Raw genomic sequence first — 18,632 nt, 5'->3', positions numbered from 1 at the left:
GAAATATTTCATATTGTTATAATAGTTTTAAAGTTTAAATGTATCTGAAATCTTCCCATAAGACTACTCTATCATTCTGAAAACTATTCTGTGGCAGAGGTGGAGAGTTAGGACAGGAGGAGGGTTATTTGCCATGCAAACTGATGATCTGGTTCCCTCTAGGGATCCCAAAGAGTTCTCTGATCCCAGCCAGGAGTGATCACTAAGTACAGAAACTGGAGTAAACTCAGAATTTCTAGATGGAGCCCAAAGACAAAAGCAAAAAACAAATAAATAACTTATTTTGTGGAGTCTAATGGCAGAAAATTTCTTCTGTGTTTGCTGCTTCATTTTATTTTACTTTTGAAACTAATAGCTTAGTATTTGAAAATTTAAAAAACTCTCTATTTCAGAGTTTTTCTGTGCTTAGTTTATTCTCTATGCTGTTGGAAGGCAATTGTTTATAATTGTCTTGACTTCTAAGTGCATCTCTGTTACTCTGTAGTAAATTTCTTGCATTTCTTTTCCATTAACTTTGATGTTCATGTTCTTTGATTTTACCATGTTATGTCCAGATCAGATTTTCCATACCTTTTGAGGCTTTTCAAAAAAATATTACTTAGTATCCCATTGAAAATCTATCTTACAAGCAAACAAAAAAACTACCTCTTTCTTCAACTTACCTGGGAAGCTAATATGATTCACAGGATGATTTCAGTAAGTCCCATGGTGAAGTATCCCCTACTGTGGGGGACACTGTTCTAGGTATTTGATGGTATAAGTAAAATTTCACTTGAGTCTAGAGGGCCTCTATCATCCTCTCATCCTATGATCAAACTAATCCACATGCCAAGGGAAGATTAGCTATGTGGCTATTGAAAACATATCTTTACGCTAGAAAGGTCAGCATGCAGCAATTTTATTAATTGGGCTAAAGTTTACTGCAAGCTACATAGAAAAATAAAATAAAATAAAATTTACTGCAAGAAACTTTGGTACATCTACACAAAGGAGTACTATTTAGCTATGAGAAAAGATGAAGTCATGAAATTTACATACAAGTGGTACCACATAGAAAGTATCATGCTAGGCAAAATGAGTCAGAAAGAGAGAGACAGACATAAAAAGATTGCATTCCTCTGGGGAACATAAAGAAACAAAATAGGAGACTAACACCCAAGAATAGCCAAGATAAGTACCAGGAGGTTTGCTCCATGGCTTGGAGGCCAGCCACACATTCTAGGGGAAAAGGCAGTTCAGATAGAGAAGGGAGCAGAAACAAAGGGTGTTGGGAGGATCCTCCCAGGATGAGAGAAGCACGCTGAAAGTAGACTATTGACTGAAAATGATTGCCACTCAATGCCTCTTTTGAAAACCATGGCACCCCAAAGGAGAGAGACAAGAAAAGGGAATGCCCTGCCACAGTGGCAGGGTGGGACGGGGGAAGGAAGGGGGATGGGGAGTGGGAGAGATACTGAGATCTGTGGTGGTGGAAAATGGGCACTGGTGGAGGGATGGGTACTCGATCATTGTATAATTGAAACCCAATCACAAAAATTTGTAAGTCTACAACTGTACCTCATGGTATTTCACTAATAAAAAATTTTTTAAAAAAGAAATTTAATACTATAATGCTTTTGAATGGGTAGCATTAACTTGGTATTCCAATATTTTCTTATTAGAAAAATTAAACAGACAATGATTCCTATGCACTGGTGAGCAGAAGAGTTAAACTTGATATTTTAGGCTTCAGATTAAATACACCATACACATAAAAGAGCTTATTTTTAATTTGCTTGGAAATCCTTTAATCTATTCTCACTTTAGTCATGTCTGATGTCTGCTAAGATACATGGTTTAAGCAATGAAAAAAATTACAGTTTGCACAGAAAAATGATATTCACCATTTATTCCAGCCAGCATCACAGTTGCAGTAATATTGAGAATCAATGCAATTCCCTCTAATTCACAGGTACAATTTTGTGCATCAGGCAGAGAGCCTCCCCAGTAAGTGTGTGTTTCATTGGTTCTTCCAACCCACCAGCTCACTGGGGTTCCATCTGCAAGACAAGAATGAGAAAGATGACACTTACATTGTCCCCCACTACCTGTGGCCCCAGTATCATTCCTGTTTTCTCCTTCTATTTAAAAAGTGAGATTGAAAATTTTTGTTTCAAAACTATAATAGCATGATTTATGTTTTATTAGAAAATGATCAAGGATGTCCTAGCTCATTCTGGCCTGGCATTTCCATGTTTATCTTGAGGATTGTAATACTTGGATACAATATCTAAAAATAATTGGCACTAGAAAACCAGAATAATTTAGACTCTGAATATAAAAATCTGTTTGATATCCTTAAAAGCTACTGGAAGAATTTATGATTATGTGAAAAATGGGCTTATTTCGCTTGACTTGCTAGCTAAAATATGGATATTTTCTGTTATGTCTTAAAAGTTGCTTGGAGGAAAAACGTGTGTTCTTGCTCACTTTGACTAGGTTAGCACTATATTTGTAATGATGCTGTTCTTGGATCTTTAAGTCTCAGGTGAGCCCTGGAGCAAACCTACTTCTTCAACACAACCCCAACCTCAGTGCAAACGAAAATTAAGTGACCAGGTCAAAACCAGCCTCGACCCCACAGGGACCCCGTAGGCAATGACAGTTTACCTGGGAAGGAAGATTACAAGAGACGGAACATGAAAGCAGGCATTAGAGAAACACTCAGCAGAAAACAGCCAGGAGGGAACAGGAATACCATCAGATACACTGGCTCTGTCTGTTTCAGTGTGCTCTTTCAGACTGCTAGGTCATTCCCAACAGACGCCCCCCCCCCCCCCATCTCCCGAACTGGACCATCACCCCGCTTTTCCCAAATATGCACAGCTGCCACTGTCCATTATTGCTCCCCGTTGGAAGAAACTTCTGCTTCTGCTGAGAGCCTCTGCGCTTATAAGCACATTAAATGCATTCACTGCCACCCGCCTCAGGCCCCTTCCATGAGATATGTGCCAGGAAATCAACATCAATGATTTATTTCTTACTATGTTGAAAACTTATCTCTAGGGAGGGGAAAATTTCCTTTAGCTTAAGAAATATTTAAATGATACTTTCCCAAATATTTTGAAAAGACAAAGTCCAATAATTATTCTCCCAGAGACTGACTAGCAAATTATTATACACAACTGCAATTCTGTATGTTTACATCAGAATTACTCATTTCTCTATAAAACAAGCAATCATTCAGAATAACCCAAAGAAAAGTTAGAGTCTAATTCTTCTTGAAAAGCAGCAGAAAAGATATCAATGTACAGAGAGCACGACTCCTCTTAATTATCTGTAGCGCCCTGCTTGAACCTCTTTGCGAACCAAAATACTAAAGGTTGCTATTGCAGCATCTTTGATGATCACAGAGTTCTCAGTGACGTGATCAAAGTTTCCAAGAATGTCAACGTCATCTTGTAACTTCTTTTACAGTCCATAATCAAGTCTCCTTAAACTAGCGCCAACATAAAGGCCCTGAAGATGTTAAAGAAAAGCATTCATATCCTCCCTTGACAGCATTCCTGCCTCACCCTCCCCAGCCCTTTGCAAATCCACCCTACTCCATGGACGCTGCAATGACATCCCAGATCAGTGGTATCCCCTCTTGTGATCAACACAAATGTCCAAGCGGCAACTGAATATTGACTACCATTCTCCAGTGGACCTATATAATTGTGAAGAATGTTCTCCCTCACACTGTAGCATTCTTTACTGCTTTCAAAATGCATCCTTTCTTGACGGCGAGGGAAGAGACGGTAGAAGAGGAGAAGTTTAGGCAACACCCACGTGTGCTCAGGTTTTACTCCTGACTGTGCTTGGGATCACTCCTAGAGGCACCAGGGATCAAATCAGGATCAGCCATAGGCAAGTGCCTTAACACCAACTCAGAAGACTTCTCCTCTCCCCCTATCCCTGCCTCAGTGCAGCATTCCATAAAACATTACAATAAATAAAATCCTTGTGAAGGCTTAGTTATTTTTACTTCATAAGGATGGTATTGATTTCCTGCATATTCATTTGTGTATATTGATTATTCAGAGAAAATCAATGCAACAATTTCAAGGCCTAGTAGGCTACACTATTTGTCTACCGCATCTTTACCTTACTTAAGAACTTCTAAAAATACATAGAACTGTACTAAAATTAAGTTTGTGCTAAAATTTAGTAGCAGCATATAAGTAATGTATATAAGTTGAGCATAGAAAGAAAATGAAATTTCTTATTTCATTTCCTTGCAAGAATTTGACAGGCTTCAAAGTATTTTCTCCTTCCATCTCCCCACTCCAATTAAATGTTTGTTTTCATTTGGTGATATGGCTGTCATATATCTATATTAAAGGGTTGACAACTTTAAGTATCACTTGCAAATCAATAGGTAGATATTCATTCACTCTCTGTGCACAATTTTTACTTATCTTTGTGGGGTTCAATTTCTGGTATAGATTATATTCTGGGATATGTTTTTCTGGATACTCTGGGTGGGTTTGTTTTTAACTCTGGCAGTGGTTAATCACCTGGTTAGCACTAATTTGCTCCTCTAGAGGGTGCTTGTACGTTCTTCTACAATTTCAGTTTGGTGTTCCATTTTACAGTAACCAACTGCCAAACTAAAGTAAGTAAGTACTAAACCCTCTAGTACTAACTGTACATTCAGTAAACTGAAAATAAGTAGCACTTACTTGATACACTTTGTCTGTGTGCAATTAAATCCTGCTGAGATTACTGTTTGAAGACAGAGTACTGAGATTATTTCCCAGCTGCGGGGTGATTTGCTGGGCATGGAAGCACAAGAGCCTTGTCTCCCTCCTTCTGTCCCCCACCTAACTATGTCGATCAGAGAAAGAATAAAGTAGAAATCCACATGTTTCAAGGAACTGAATATTTTGGGGCTGAATATTTTGACAAAATGAGATATTGCAAAGGAAAAAATAAAAAAACTGATAATTATTAAAAGTATAATAGATACTTTTTTCTTTGGCTTGAAAAGCTGAAATCTCAACCTTCAGTGCTCAGAGCTTACTCCTGGCTCTACACTCAGGGTCACTCCTGATGGGGCTGGAAGGACCATATGTGTCAATCCTTAGCTCCACAGTACAAGGCAAACACCCTACCCTCTATCCTATTATTCTGGCCTCAACAGATACAAAATTAACAATCTACCACAATCTTCTATATCCTAAAAGAGACGTCTAGAGCTAACATTGTTTTCTAATTTGTAATTTCCCAAGACATAGAATAAATTTGGCCTGTGAAAAAAAATAGTCACGGTATAATAACATCCAAGCCATGTTCTAATTTACACTTTTTTATCGCCAAAAAATAAAGTGAAATGCTATCACCCTTCTTGGTGGATGAATCCTGAGCTTTCCAAGGACCACTGAGGCTCAGCTGCCCAGGTGAGTCTAGAAAAAGACTTCATATTGAACAAAAGACCCACATTGAACAAAGAGCAACAGATTGACATTATGTATTGCTTCAAGAAAAACGTGTAATTCTCAGACAATGAACTGGGCAGTGTGTTCAAAGACCTTTAATATATCAGTGACTGCCCCCGTGACCCAGTTGGCCTCTAGCCCTAATGACTGATCACTTACCTTGGTGAACTGGAAACCTTGACTTCTTGCAGTGGAAAGCCAGCTCCTGCTGACAGTGATCTGCATGTTCAATCATTACTTGGAGCTGGTCCACGTTGACTGAGTACTTGAAGAATATTGGTTGGGGGCTTCCTCCATTTGAGCTCCCAGCCCTAGCAATAGGGGACCCAGTGTGCCAAACGGAGGTCCACGTGGAATCTTGAGAACAGATATGGTATGAGAGGGAGAAAGGAGAAGATAATGGATGGAAATTGTTAAAATAAACATTGGAATCAATTTTATCTGAATTGAGGGTTTTTTGTAAAGGTAAAAGGTAAAGGCCCTCCCGTTGATCGTCGATTTGCTCGAGCGGGCCCAGTAACGTCTCCATTGGAGACTTTGTTGTTACTGTGTCTGGCATATCGAATACTCTCGGTAGCTTGCCGGGCTCTCCGAGAGGGGCGGGGGAATCGAACTCGGGTCGGCCATGTTGGCCGCGTGTAAGGCGAACGCCCTACCGCTGTGCTATCGCTCCAGCCCCAAAGTAAAGGCCCTCCCGTTGATCATCGATTTGCTCGAGCGGGCCCAGTAACGTCTCCATTGGAGACTTTGTTGTTACTGTGTTTGGCATATCGAATACTCTCGGTAGCTTGCCGGGCTCTCCGAGAGGGGCGGAGGAATCGAACTCGGGTCAGCCATGTTGGCCGCTTGTAAGGCGAACGCCCTACCGCTGTGCTATCGCTCCAGCCCATAAAGGTAAAGGCCCTCCCGTTGATCGTCGATTTGCTCGAGCGGGCCCAGTAACGTCTCCATTGGAGACTTTGTTGTTACTGTGTCTGGCATATCGAATACTCTCGGTAGCTTGCCGGGCTCTCTGAGAGGGGCGGAGGAATCCAACTCGGGTCGGCCATGTTGGCCGCGTGTAAGGCGAACACCCTACCACTGTGCTATCGCTCCAGGGTTTTTTGTATATTTATCAAATATCTCTGAGATTAGAATAAAAAAACCAGGATCCTATAATATTCAGATAGGTATTATCTATTATAATTTGCATTACTATGAATTGGTGGTCATTAGTTTTGATGAACTTTGTTGCAACAATACCATCAATACCATCGATGAGCCAATTCTTTTTTTTTAATTTTTATTAGTTAAACACCATGAGGTAAAGTTGTAGACTCACAAATGTTTGTGCTTGGGTTTCAATTATACAATGATCGAGTACTCATCCCTCCACCTGTGCCCATTTTCCATCACCACTGATCCCAGTATCCCTCCCACCCCCATCCCCACATGCCACCCAGCTTCTGTGGCAGGGCATTCCCTTTTGTGCTCTCTCTCCTTTTGGGTGCTGTGGTTTGCAAAAGAGGCATTGAGTGGAAATCATGTTCGGTCTATAGTCTACTTTCAGCATGCATCTCCCATCCTGGGAGGATCCTCCCAACACCCTTTATTTGATCTATGAGCCAATTCTTAAGTTCTGTGTTTATGATATTCAAAGAAATAACTACAAATTTAAGACATAAAATTTTCTCACAATCTTTTTATTTTATTGCTATTAAAAGACAAATATTTAATATGTATATCCTTTTCTTTTTAAATGTTATTTTTGTTGTTGTTTGGTTATTTTTGTTGCGCCACACTCAGTGGTCACAGGTGGCTCTGTGCTCCTGATTATTCTTGGATCTATGGCTAGAGTCACACCCTGTAGAACTGTGGGGACTACATGAAAAACCACAATTTGAACCATTTTCATTTGAGCCACAGCCTCATACAAGGCAAGTGCCAAAGCTTTGTACTATAACTCTAGTTTCTTTTTCCTTTTAAATAAGTGTATTCCATGTTGGACTGAGAATCTTATTCTACCTACTTGATGACCAAACAGGTCACATTAAGATAAAAATAACAGGAAGTAAATATTTTTGGCTAAACTTGATTTCAGTAACTCACCCACCACAGTGGCCAAAATCACAACAATTTGGAAATAACTAGGTTTTGTTTCAATGAGGTAGGAATGAGTCTCACAAACAGTGCTCAGGAAAAACAACTCCTCCATAAATAATTTTTGGGATTTAGGGGGGATACACCTGGTTGTGCTCAAGTCTTACTTCTGATTCTATGCTCAGTGATCATTCCCAGCAGGGTATGGGGGACCATAGAGGTGCCAGGGATTGAACTTGGGTTACCCACGTGGAAGGCAACCACCATATCTGTTATACCATCTCTTTGATCCTACCTTAGCACTGTTTTATTTTTGAGGCCCATCCCCCCCCCCCACACACACACACTCCTACCCCGACACTCTCCTAGCAATTTCTGGCCATTCCAATAGATAACTCAATTCAAGGGCCTGAGAATGAGGCTCTTCTTGTGCCCTGAAGTGGCGGAAATTACCAAGACAAACTTCTTCTAGGCAGCAATAGTTGTCCAAGTCTTGTCCTTCACACAAAAGCCTAATATAAACAAGTTTAAGTCTGAAACTTTTGTGTATATTTGCAGGTACAATGGGCTTTACCTCAAAGGACCATTCCACAGGATAATCGATTGACCACTCTAGGCCCACCAGCCCACAACCTATCTTTTCTAGAAATATGCTTCCCTGTTCTTCCCTACAGAAAGTACTTCTTGTGGCCTTGCAGACAGGATGGCTACCCTGAGGACATGAGCCTGCCGTCTTCTATACACTCGACCATCCATAAAGAAAACATCTTCACTATTTTACGCTTTCTACAACATACAGATCATACCATAAAGATATGAAAGTTTATGAACCCATAGTCTACGTGGCTCAGATGCAGACCAGAGGTTTCCCTATACAACTCAAGTCTAATAGAAAATCATATAAATGGACCTGTAATGTGAATTTGGTGACATGAAGAGCCATTTCCAAACTATAGAGGCAAAAAATAGTCATGAATTGTATTTTTATTTTTAAATATATATAATATATATATATATATATATGAACACATTTAAAAATAAAAACATTCTCTGGAAGACAATGAGGAGTTCCCTCTAGCCTCTGTCATGGGAGTTTGAGCCTGGGAAAAACTTAGCGAGCCTTTAGTTGTCACAAAGCTTTAAACCATCAAGTACAGCAGAGATCCACAGAGGTGAATCCAAGGAGCAAAAGGAATCCTGTCTCAAAACCTATTGAAAATAATATCACAGATCATGAAAAAACCAGGAAGAACAGAAATACATTAAATCAGTATGAGAGCTATTTTATGTTCAATAATGAAAAAGGGCTTAATAGAGCATTTCATTCTTTTTGCTTATGAAGCCAGTTGTGCTACTTGAATACTATATATCGTTCCCCTTTAATCTTGTCCTCACCAGACAGTCCACATTTCAACACTTCCATGGAAAATTCCTTTAGTGACCCAGGATTATTTTTTGGTAATTACCTACTTCCATTTGTCCTCTGAGTTTATTCCTTCATAGGAAACAATGGTAAAAGAAATCACATAAAAGATGGGGGAGGCTTGGGAACTCATCAATTATAATGCCAGTTTGTCATTTATTTTCATGGTTTATGGCACAAAGAAATATGATGTGCCTGAGTGGTTCATATAGGCCATTGGTCAGCATGATAAATTTATGGTCTCATATGGTTAAAATGTAATAGAAATATTTTTCAAGTGAGGAGAAGGAAAACGGTTGGGAAAAAGTCTCTGAAACTACTCTAGAAAAAAATAATACTAATTTAAATCACTGCTTTTTCTAAAATAACTTTAAATACCCCAGAAAGACATAATTATTTTTCTCATATTCCACAATGTGTTATTTGTATGGACTTCAAAAATATTAGTAAGACCTTGAGTTCAAGCAAGATGTTTTAACTATCCTGAGTTATACCACATGCAAATGTGCTTGTTTGTCTTACTGGAGTCTTTTTATCAATGCATAAGCAGATGAACTGGATTGAACTGAGAATTATTAAAGGTATAAAAGATACAAATTTTCTTTGGCTTTTTGACCATACCCAGTGGTTCTCAAAGTTTATTCCTGGCTGGCACTCAGGGATCACTCCTGATGGGGCTTGGGGGATTATTTATGATGCTGGGGAATCAGAGCTGAGCTCCACAGGAAAAGAGCAAGCATCCTACCCTCTGTACTACTGCTCTGGTCCCCCAATAGATGCAAATTTAACTGTTTACCATGTGCTAAGGAAACTAGTCCTGAAGCTCATTTAATGTAATACTTTAATTTGAATAAACAGGAGGAAAATAACACAGATTCACCATACCAAACAACATCTTCTAATTGCTTTTGATTTTGTCAAATTATGCTCACTTTGCAGTTGCAAATTTGCCCTTGCTTTGCAATCTCCCCCTAAACTATCCAAGTAGCCTTTCACAAGAAACCAGGTGGTCAGATGGGGAAACTAAAAAACATCTTTAGTTTGCATGAAAAAAACACAAGTTCAAAGCACATCTGTTCTGAACATTTCCATCTCCGTGACCAAAAAAACGGAAGAAAAAAGACTTCACAAGAAAAATCTGATGCCTTTCTAGTTGGTGAGTTCCTCACTCAAGATTTGGAACTTTATTTCAAGGGAAGAGAAAGTCAAAGCCCTTCTCACAAATGGTGAGAATGAAATTCAGTTTGAATCTCAGACCCACTTCTTTATGAGCAGAACCTGCTGCTGCTTTGTATCTGATAGAAAGGAAAATAAAATTCTGAGAAAATTGGAGACAGTAAATTCCTATGTGTGAACATGTTACCTGCTATATACAAAATCCAGAACTGCTCAAGAAGTTGCACTTTAGAACAATAATTTTGTTTTATATGTGTGTGTGTGTGTGTGTGTGTGTGTGTGTGAAACACCATGAGGTACAGTTTTATACTTACAAACTTTCATTCTTGAGTTTCAGTTATACAATGATCGAGTACCCATCCCTCCATCAGTGCCCATTCTCTACCACCAATTATCCCAGTATCCCTCCTACCCCACCCCCACATCCCACCCCGCCTCTGTGACAGGGCATTCCCTTTTGCTGTCTCTTTCCTTTAAGGGTGGTGTGGTTTGCAGTAGAGGTATTGAGTGGCCATTGTGTTCAGTCTATAATCTACTTTCAGCACAAATCTTGCATCCCAAGCGAATCCTCCAAACACCCTTTACTCGGTGTTCCCTTCTCTATCTGGGCTTCCTTTTATCCAGCATGTGCTGATGGCTTCCAAGCTGTGGAGCAGACCTCCTTTTACTTATCTCAACTATTCTTGGGTGTTCATCTTCCATTCTGTTACTTTATATTCCACACATTAATTTAGTCTTTCTATGTCTGTCCCCTCTTTCTGACTCATTTCACTTAGCATGATACTTTCCACGTAGAACCACTTGGATGCAAATTTTATGGCTTCTAACAACTGCATAGTATTCCATTGTGTAGATGAACCAAAGTTTCTTTAGCCAATCATCTGTTCTCAGGCACTCGGGTTTTTTTCCCAGATTTTGGCTATTGTGAACAGTGCAGCAATGAAAATACAAGTGCAGGACAATAAATTAAGTAGATGGACTAAAATTCAAGTGGTTATTTTGGGATTCACAAAGAAAATGTAAATAAACACTATCTGTAAGAAGGATGACCACAAGCCTCTGAAATAGTCTCCTGGAAGTTTGCTGACTGAACTCCTATACAGAGAAATACGGGTGAGAGCCAGCTGTCATCTATGACACATCTATGTCTCTGTGACACAGCCCTGGTGTCACACAGATGAGGCCTATACAAAGTTCACTCGCTCAACTTCACAAAACTGCATCATTTTACCACAATTTTGGGGGCGAATTTTATGCCGTAAAAGAACAGTTACTGGAAGATGAGATGTTTGTTCACGGGCATTTATGAGCAAATGTGCTAGTGACTGCAAGTGGGAAAGCATGGTGTCCAATAGGAGCCCTGAGGAGCATGGTCAGATGGGACCACTTTCACCCAAGCTCAGGCGCTTTGTACTGAAGGCTCCTCAGGGCGAAGGTGACTCATATGTGCCCTTTCCTGAGTGGCAGAGGCCAGAGCTGTGAGTACATGGTCTCTCAGCTCTGAGAAAGGCCACTCCCTCAGACCTGGAACCCAGAGGATGGCCATTTCATTGGGAATACAGTTTTGTGTCACTCATCTGAGCACAGACTTCTATTGTTTTGCACAGCATGCCACTTACTCCTCATGATTTTACTCTTGATTTTCTCCTTCTTGTGGAATAGGGTGGTGGTGGGGGGGGGATAGTGGTCGGGAAACTGGGGACATTGTTGGTGGGAAATGTGCTCTGGTGGAACAATGGATGCTGGATCATTGTATGACTAAAACTCAATTATGAACAGCTTTGCAATGGTCTATCTCACGGATGTCCAATTAAAAAAATTTTTTAAAGTACTGAGTTCAAGGGCTGGAGCGATAGGACAGCGGGTAGGGCGTTTGCTTTGCACGCAGCCAACATGTCCGACACGAGTTCGATTCCTCCACCCCTCTCAGAGCACCCAGCAAGCTACTGAGAGTATCTTGCCCACATGGCCAAGCCTGGCAAGCTACCCATGATGTATTCGATATGCCAAACACAGTAACAAGTCTCACAATGGAGACGTTACTGGGCCCGCTCGAGAAAATCGATGAACAACGGGAGGACCGTGACCGTGAATGAGTTCAAGCCCAGCTCAATCAGCTTAATCAATGGCTGAATAAATAGCAATACCCCTGCACTTAAAAAAAATTATAAAGCGTCTACTGTTAGTATTAAGCCAAGACAAAATTATGAAAAATTTTAATATATACCTTGTGATTTGTGATAATTATGCGACCACTTATTAAAGGTAACTATATCACTGGAATAGATCTATATTTAGCTCCTTTTTGCCTTTATTGAGTTGTAGTAATTAATTTTAAAAGCCCCAGAAATTTCAATATTCAATTGTTACCTCTAAGAGCAGAAAATCTAGAAATATACTTTGGTTATTTTCTCACATTTTTTCTGATCATACATCTTCACACAAAGGTAACTCATATATCTTTATTATCACATCACAAAATTTTGCTCAGTATTAAAGATAAATTTCTTGAAAAATGCCAATATGAAAGCTTAAGACCTGGAGAAGTTTCATGTTTTATGTACAAAATTCAGAGGCTACTATATTTCTTGTAGTTCTGGAATATTTAGGTGATCAAATTAAGAACAGATAAATAACTATATACTGAAAGTTGCTTAGATTTTACTTTACAGATCAAGCATCAAGGTATATCAAAGTAAAAGTGAGGTAACACGGAGGGTAAAAAACACACGGAGGGTATGCATGTGACTGATGCATGTTCAATCCTACCACCACATATTATTCCTGAGCTTCAACAAGAATGATCCCTAAACACAGAGTTGTGAGTTAATGCTGAGTAAAGTCTCAATGGCCCCAAATAAAAAATAAAATAAAACAAAGAAAAAAATGTATTCATAAATATTGCCTTGTAAATATTATTATCCTACAATGTTGAGTGCACATAGACAAATCTGAAGATAAGCCAAATTAAAATGGGGTTTACATAATTTTAGAACCATCTACATTGATTTGGGGAATTTTGAGAATTCATAGATTATAAAAATCTGTGGTTGCTTAAGTATATCTATTTTGTTGCGAGTGCACAGAATTTTCATTAGGACAATTCCCCCTTTCATTTGGTAAAATGAGATAAGAAGGGGACGTTGTGGGTACTGACACCAACAGGCACAGTCATAGATGAGATGGACAGAAATTGCATCAAGTCTATCAGAAGTGTTGGCGCTTACATCAGGAAATGTGTTAGTCATTTGTTACATTAAATATACAGTAAAAATGTTCAAAGAACTAACGTTTATATTTACTTATTGACTACATTAAATATACAGCAAAAACATTCAAAGAACTTATGTTTATATTTACTTATTGGCTACATATATTAGGCCTAGGAGAAATGAAATTTTATTTATAGTTGAATATTGACACCTTATTTTATTAAACATATACATCACTTCACTTAATCACTTACTCCCCGTTATTCATCAATTTATTCGAGCGGGTGCCAGTAACGTCTCCATTCATCCCGGTTGCGTGCTAGTGTAGCCCAATGGTATCTGTTCGTTCTAGGAACATGCAGAGCCTCAAACCGATCATTTAGGGTCTTGACGAAGAAGTCTGACCATCTTATAGGTGGGCATCCACGTGATCTTTTGATGTCCCGTGGAATCCAATCAGTAATGGCTCTAGTCCAGAGGTTGTCTGTAAATCTCATTACGTGTCCAGCCCATCTGATTTTTGATGTCTTGGCAAATGAGACAGCGTCCCTGATTCTTGAGCGTTGACGAAGATCAGAACTTCGGATTCTATCTCTCATTTGAGTGAATCGTGATATTCCAAGCATAGTTCTTTCGATTCCTCTTTGAGAGACCCGAATAGCGTTCTCATCCTGTTTTCGTAGGGTCCAGATCTCTGAGGCATATGTTAATGCAGGAAGAATAGTGGAATCAAAGAGATGTGCTCGTAGCTGGAGGTTCTTTGTCCTTTTAGTTATTTCTTCAATGCTCTTGAAGGCATTCCAAGCTGCTCTCTTCCTCCTGTGCAACTCAGGTGCCAGGTCATTCATCATGTTGATTTCTCGACCTAGGTATATATAACTGTTGCATTCGGAGATGGTGGTTCCGTTGAGAGCAAATGGAGTGTCAGGAACAAGGCTGTTTCTCATAAACATTGTCTTCATAAGATTCAGCTGTAGTCCGACCTTTCCACATTCATGGTCAAAGTCGTTCAGCATTTGTGCTGCTTGGTTGATGTTTCTGGGACTGGGACTGGACCTGTCAGTAGCTAAACAGTTACACCCTCCAACTGCCATGTAACCCCAACAAAGGCCAGGATCCAAAGATTATCACAACAAGCTCCCGGGAGAGCACAAGGCAGAGTCTCCTACCCTGTGTCTGACTATCCTCGCCAGGGCCCAACAGCTGAAGACTTCCAGGCCCCAACCAAGGCCTTACTGGAGCCACTCTCCACACACTTGGATAAGCCTCAGACATAACCGAACTGGCAGAGGAACCCAGGTGTGTGGGACCCGGGACTGAGATCTCTAAGCCTGCACGGTTTGGGACTGGACCTGTCAGTAGCTAAACAGTTACACCCTCCAACTGCCGTGTAACCCCAACAAAGGCCAGGATCCAAAGATTATCACAACAAGCTCCCGGGAGCGCGCGGCCGCAAATGCGGCCGCGCGACTATTTATTTAATAATTTTCCGGATACCTTAAATATCCTTAAATATCCAACCCACACGGCAGAGCCTGGCAAGCTATCCGTGATCTATGCCAAATAGACCAAATTGATATGCCAAATCCAGTAATAAATGGATCTCATTCCCCTAGCCCTGATTATGCAGAGTCGAGAAGGATATGGAAGGAGAAGCTGATAAAACACCAAGGCAGACATGGGCTGCCAAAACGCAGAAAAACAAAAATGATTGTCTGTACTTTTAATGCTCATACGCTGGCATCTGCTGCATCCATTGAAGACCTTATGGTACAAGCACGAAAGATCAAGTACGACATCATTGGTCTGACCGAAACGAGAAGACATCAATCCCATCATGCTGTTTTCGACACTGGAGAAGAACTGTTCCTTGGAACATGTGATAAAAGAGGCGTCGGTGGTGTCGGTATCCTTGTCAACACAAACTTAGTCACAAGCATTGATTCATTTGAATGCCTAACAACCCGAATCGGACGATTACACTTGAATAAATGTGGCTCACTACCGGCAGTTTCTATCTTTGTTGTCTACGCACCAACATCCAGTTATGGTGAAAAAGAAACTGAGAAATTCTACATGGAGCTGGAGAAATTCTATAAAGAAGATCACACCTTCTACAAGATCATTGTTGGTGATTTTAATGCCAAGATAGGACCAAGAAGATCAGTCGATGAACTCCACATCGGAACCCATGGCCTGGAATGGAACGAACAAGGTGACAGACTGTCTGAGTTCATCATGTCAACCAAAACCTTCCATGGTAACTCACAATTCCAAAAGGCTGAATCTAAACGTTGGACATGGGAGTCTCCCGATGGACGGTTCCACAATGAAATAGACCACATCATATTCAATCGGCGGTTTTGCCTAACCGATGTTGCTGTTGTCCCAAAATTCCAAACGGGATCAGACCACCGTCTTCTTCGTGCAAAATTCTACCTCACAGAACGAGGAGAAAAGAATGCAAGGTTTAAGAAGAAGACTCCCAGAACAACCACCAACTGGGAACTCTTTGGCTCTGTTGCAGCAACATGGGAAGATGCCATCATTGAAAACATTGATGAGGAATACGATCGAATGATTCAGCACCTCCATGATTGTGCAAGGAATGCCAAGAGAGAGATAACCACAAAAAACCGTCTTTCTTCGAACACTCTTGAACTTATTCGCCAACGTGGCGTGGCACGTGCCTCAGGCAACCACAAGCAAACGTCCGAACTGGCAAAACAGTGCAGAAAAGCCATCAAGGATGACCTCAAAAACAGGAGAGCAGCAGTACTGGTAGATGCAGCAGAAGCTGGGAAAAACATTCGTAATGCCCGCCTGTCCTTCACCAACTACAAAACCAAGATGACTGCCCTCCGACATTATGATGGATCTATCACATCTTCCAGAAGGGCAATGGAGAAGATTATTCATGAATTCTACTCAGATCTCTTTAATAGCCACATCCACTTGCCCACATACCACATACCACATGATGGATATGTCGTTCCCAATGTTCTCCCTTCCGAAATCCAACATGCCATCTCGTCGGTAAAGAAACAAAAAGCACCTGGCCCAGACAAGATCAGACCTGAACACCTGAAGAACTTACCATCAGTACTCATCAATACATTAGCTCGACTCTTCACACGCTACCTGTCTGAATGCAAGGTTCCATCCCAATGGAAAACCAGCAAGACTGTACTACTATACAAGAAAGGAGACATCCACGACATTGGCAACTATCGCCCAATCTGCCTATTGTCTGTCATCTACAAACTATTCACTCGAGTCATCCTGAATAGGATTAGCAGAACACTAGATGAAGGACAACCATGTGAACAAGCTGGATTCCGAAAAGGATTCAGTACCATCGACCATATCCACACAATAACCAAGCTCATTGAGGTATCTCGGGAGTTCAAGATGCCGCTCTGTCTAACGTTCATTGATTTAAAGAAGGCCTTTGATTCTGTTGAGACGGAAGCGGTCATGGAAGCCCTAGCCAATCAGGGCGTACAAACTCAATACATCAGGATCCTTCGTGAGCTCTATTGCGGATTCACTACCAAGATCTCACCATTCTACAAAGAAGTAATCATCCATATCAAGAGAGGGGTTCGGCAGGGTGATACCATTTCACCAAAACTCTTCAGTGCCACCCTCGAGAACATCATGCGACAACTAGAATTGGAAAACATGGGAGTGAAGATAGATGGTCGGCAACTACACCACCTCCGCTTTGCTGATGACATAGTTCTAATAACACCAAACATCAGCCAAGCAGCACAAATGCTTGCGGACTTTGACCGTGAGTGTGGAAAGGTTGGACTACAGCTGAATCTTACGAAGACAATGTTTATGAGAAACAGCCTTGTTCCTGACGCTCCATTCGCTCTCAACGGAACCACCATCTCCGAATGCAACAGTTATATATACTTAGGTCGAGAAATCAACATGATGAATGACCTGGCACCTGAGTTACGCAGGAGGAAGAGAGCGGCTTGGAATGCCTTCAAGAGCATTGAAGAAATAACTAAAAGGACAAAGAACCTCCAACTACGAGCACATCTCTTTGATTCCACTATTCTTCCTGCATTAACATATGCCTCAGAGACCTGGACCCTACGAAAACAGGATGAGAACACTATTCGGGTCTCTCAAAGAGGAATCGAAAGAACTATGCTTGGAATATCACGATTCACTCAAATGAGAGATAGAATCCGGAGTTCTGATCTTCGTCAACGCTCAAGAATCAGAGACGCTGTCTCATTTGCCAAGACATCAAAAATCAGATGGGCTGGACATGTAATGAGGTTTACAGACAACCGCTGGACTAGAACCATTACTGATTGGATTCCACGAGACATCAAAAGATCACGTGGACGCCCACCTATAAGATGGTCAGACTTCTTCGTCAAAACCCTAAATGATCGGTTTGAGGCTCTACATGTTCCTAAAACGAACAGATACCATTGGGCTACGCTAGCACGCAACCGTGAGGAATGGAGACGTTACTGGCACCCGCTCGAATAAATCGATGAATAACGGGGATTAAGTGATTAAGTGATTAAGTGGTTGATGTTTGGTGTTATTAGAACGATGTCATCAGCAAAGCGGAGGTGGTGTAGTTGTAGACCATCTATCTTCACTCCCATGCTTTCCCATTCCAGTCGTCGCATGATGTTCTCGAGGGTGGCACTGAAGAGTTTTGGTGAAATGGTATCACCCTGCCGAACCCCTCTCTTGATATGGATGATTACTTCTTTGTAGAATGGTGAGATCTTGGTAGTGAATCCGCAATAGAGCTCACGAAGGATCCTGATGTATTGAGTTTGTACGCCCTGATTGGCTAGGGCTTCCATGACCGCTTCCGTCTCAACAGAATCAAAGGCCTTCTTTAAATCAATGAACATAAGACAGAGCAGCATGTTGAACTCCCGAGATACCTCAATGAGCTTGGTTATTGTGTGGATATGGTTGATGGTACTGAATCCTTTTCGGAATCCAGCTTGTTCACATGGTTGTCCTTCATCTAGTGTTCTGCTAATCCTATTCAGGATGACACGAGTGAATAGTTTGTAGATGACAGACAATAGGCAGATTGGGCGATAGTTGCCAATGTCGTGAATGTCTCCTTTCTTGTATAGTAGTACAGTCCTGCTGGTTTTCCATTGGGATGGAACCTTGCATTCAGACAGGTAGCGTGTGCAGAGTCGAGTCAATATATTGATGAGTACTGATGGTAAGTTCTTCAGGTGTTCAGATCTGATCTTGTCTGGGCCAGGTGCTCTTTGT

General features: G+C 40.8%; 1 pseudogene; it reads right to left on the bottom strand.

Annotated features, from left to right (window-relative positions):
* Positions 1–18,632, bottom strand: part of LOC130034970 (contactin-associated protein-like 3) — a 170,144-nt pseudogene that overhangs the window by 54,063 nt on the left and 97,449 nt on the right.

The sequence above is a fragment of the Sorex fumeus genome, unplaced genomic scaffold (assembly GCF_029834395.1).
Source record: "Sorex fumeus unplaced genomic scaffold, SorFum_2.1 ptg000063l, whole genome shotgun sequence".
NCBI lineage: Eukaryota > Metazoa > Chordata > Mammalia > Eulipotyphla > Soricidae > Sorex > Sorex fumeus.
This window is presented reverse-complemented; position numbering and strand designations above follow the sequence as displayed.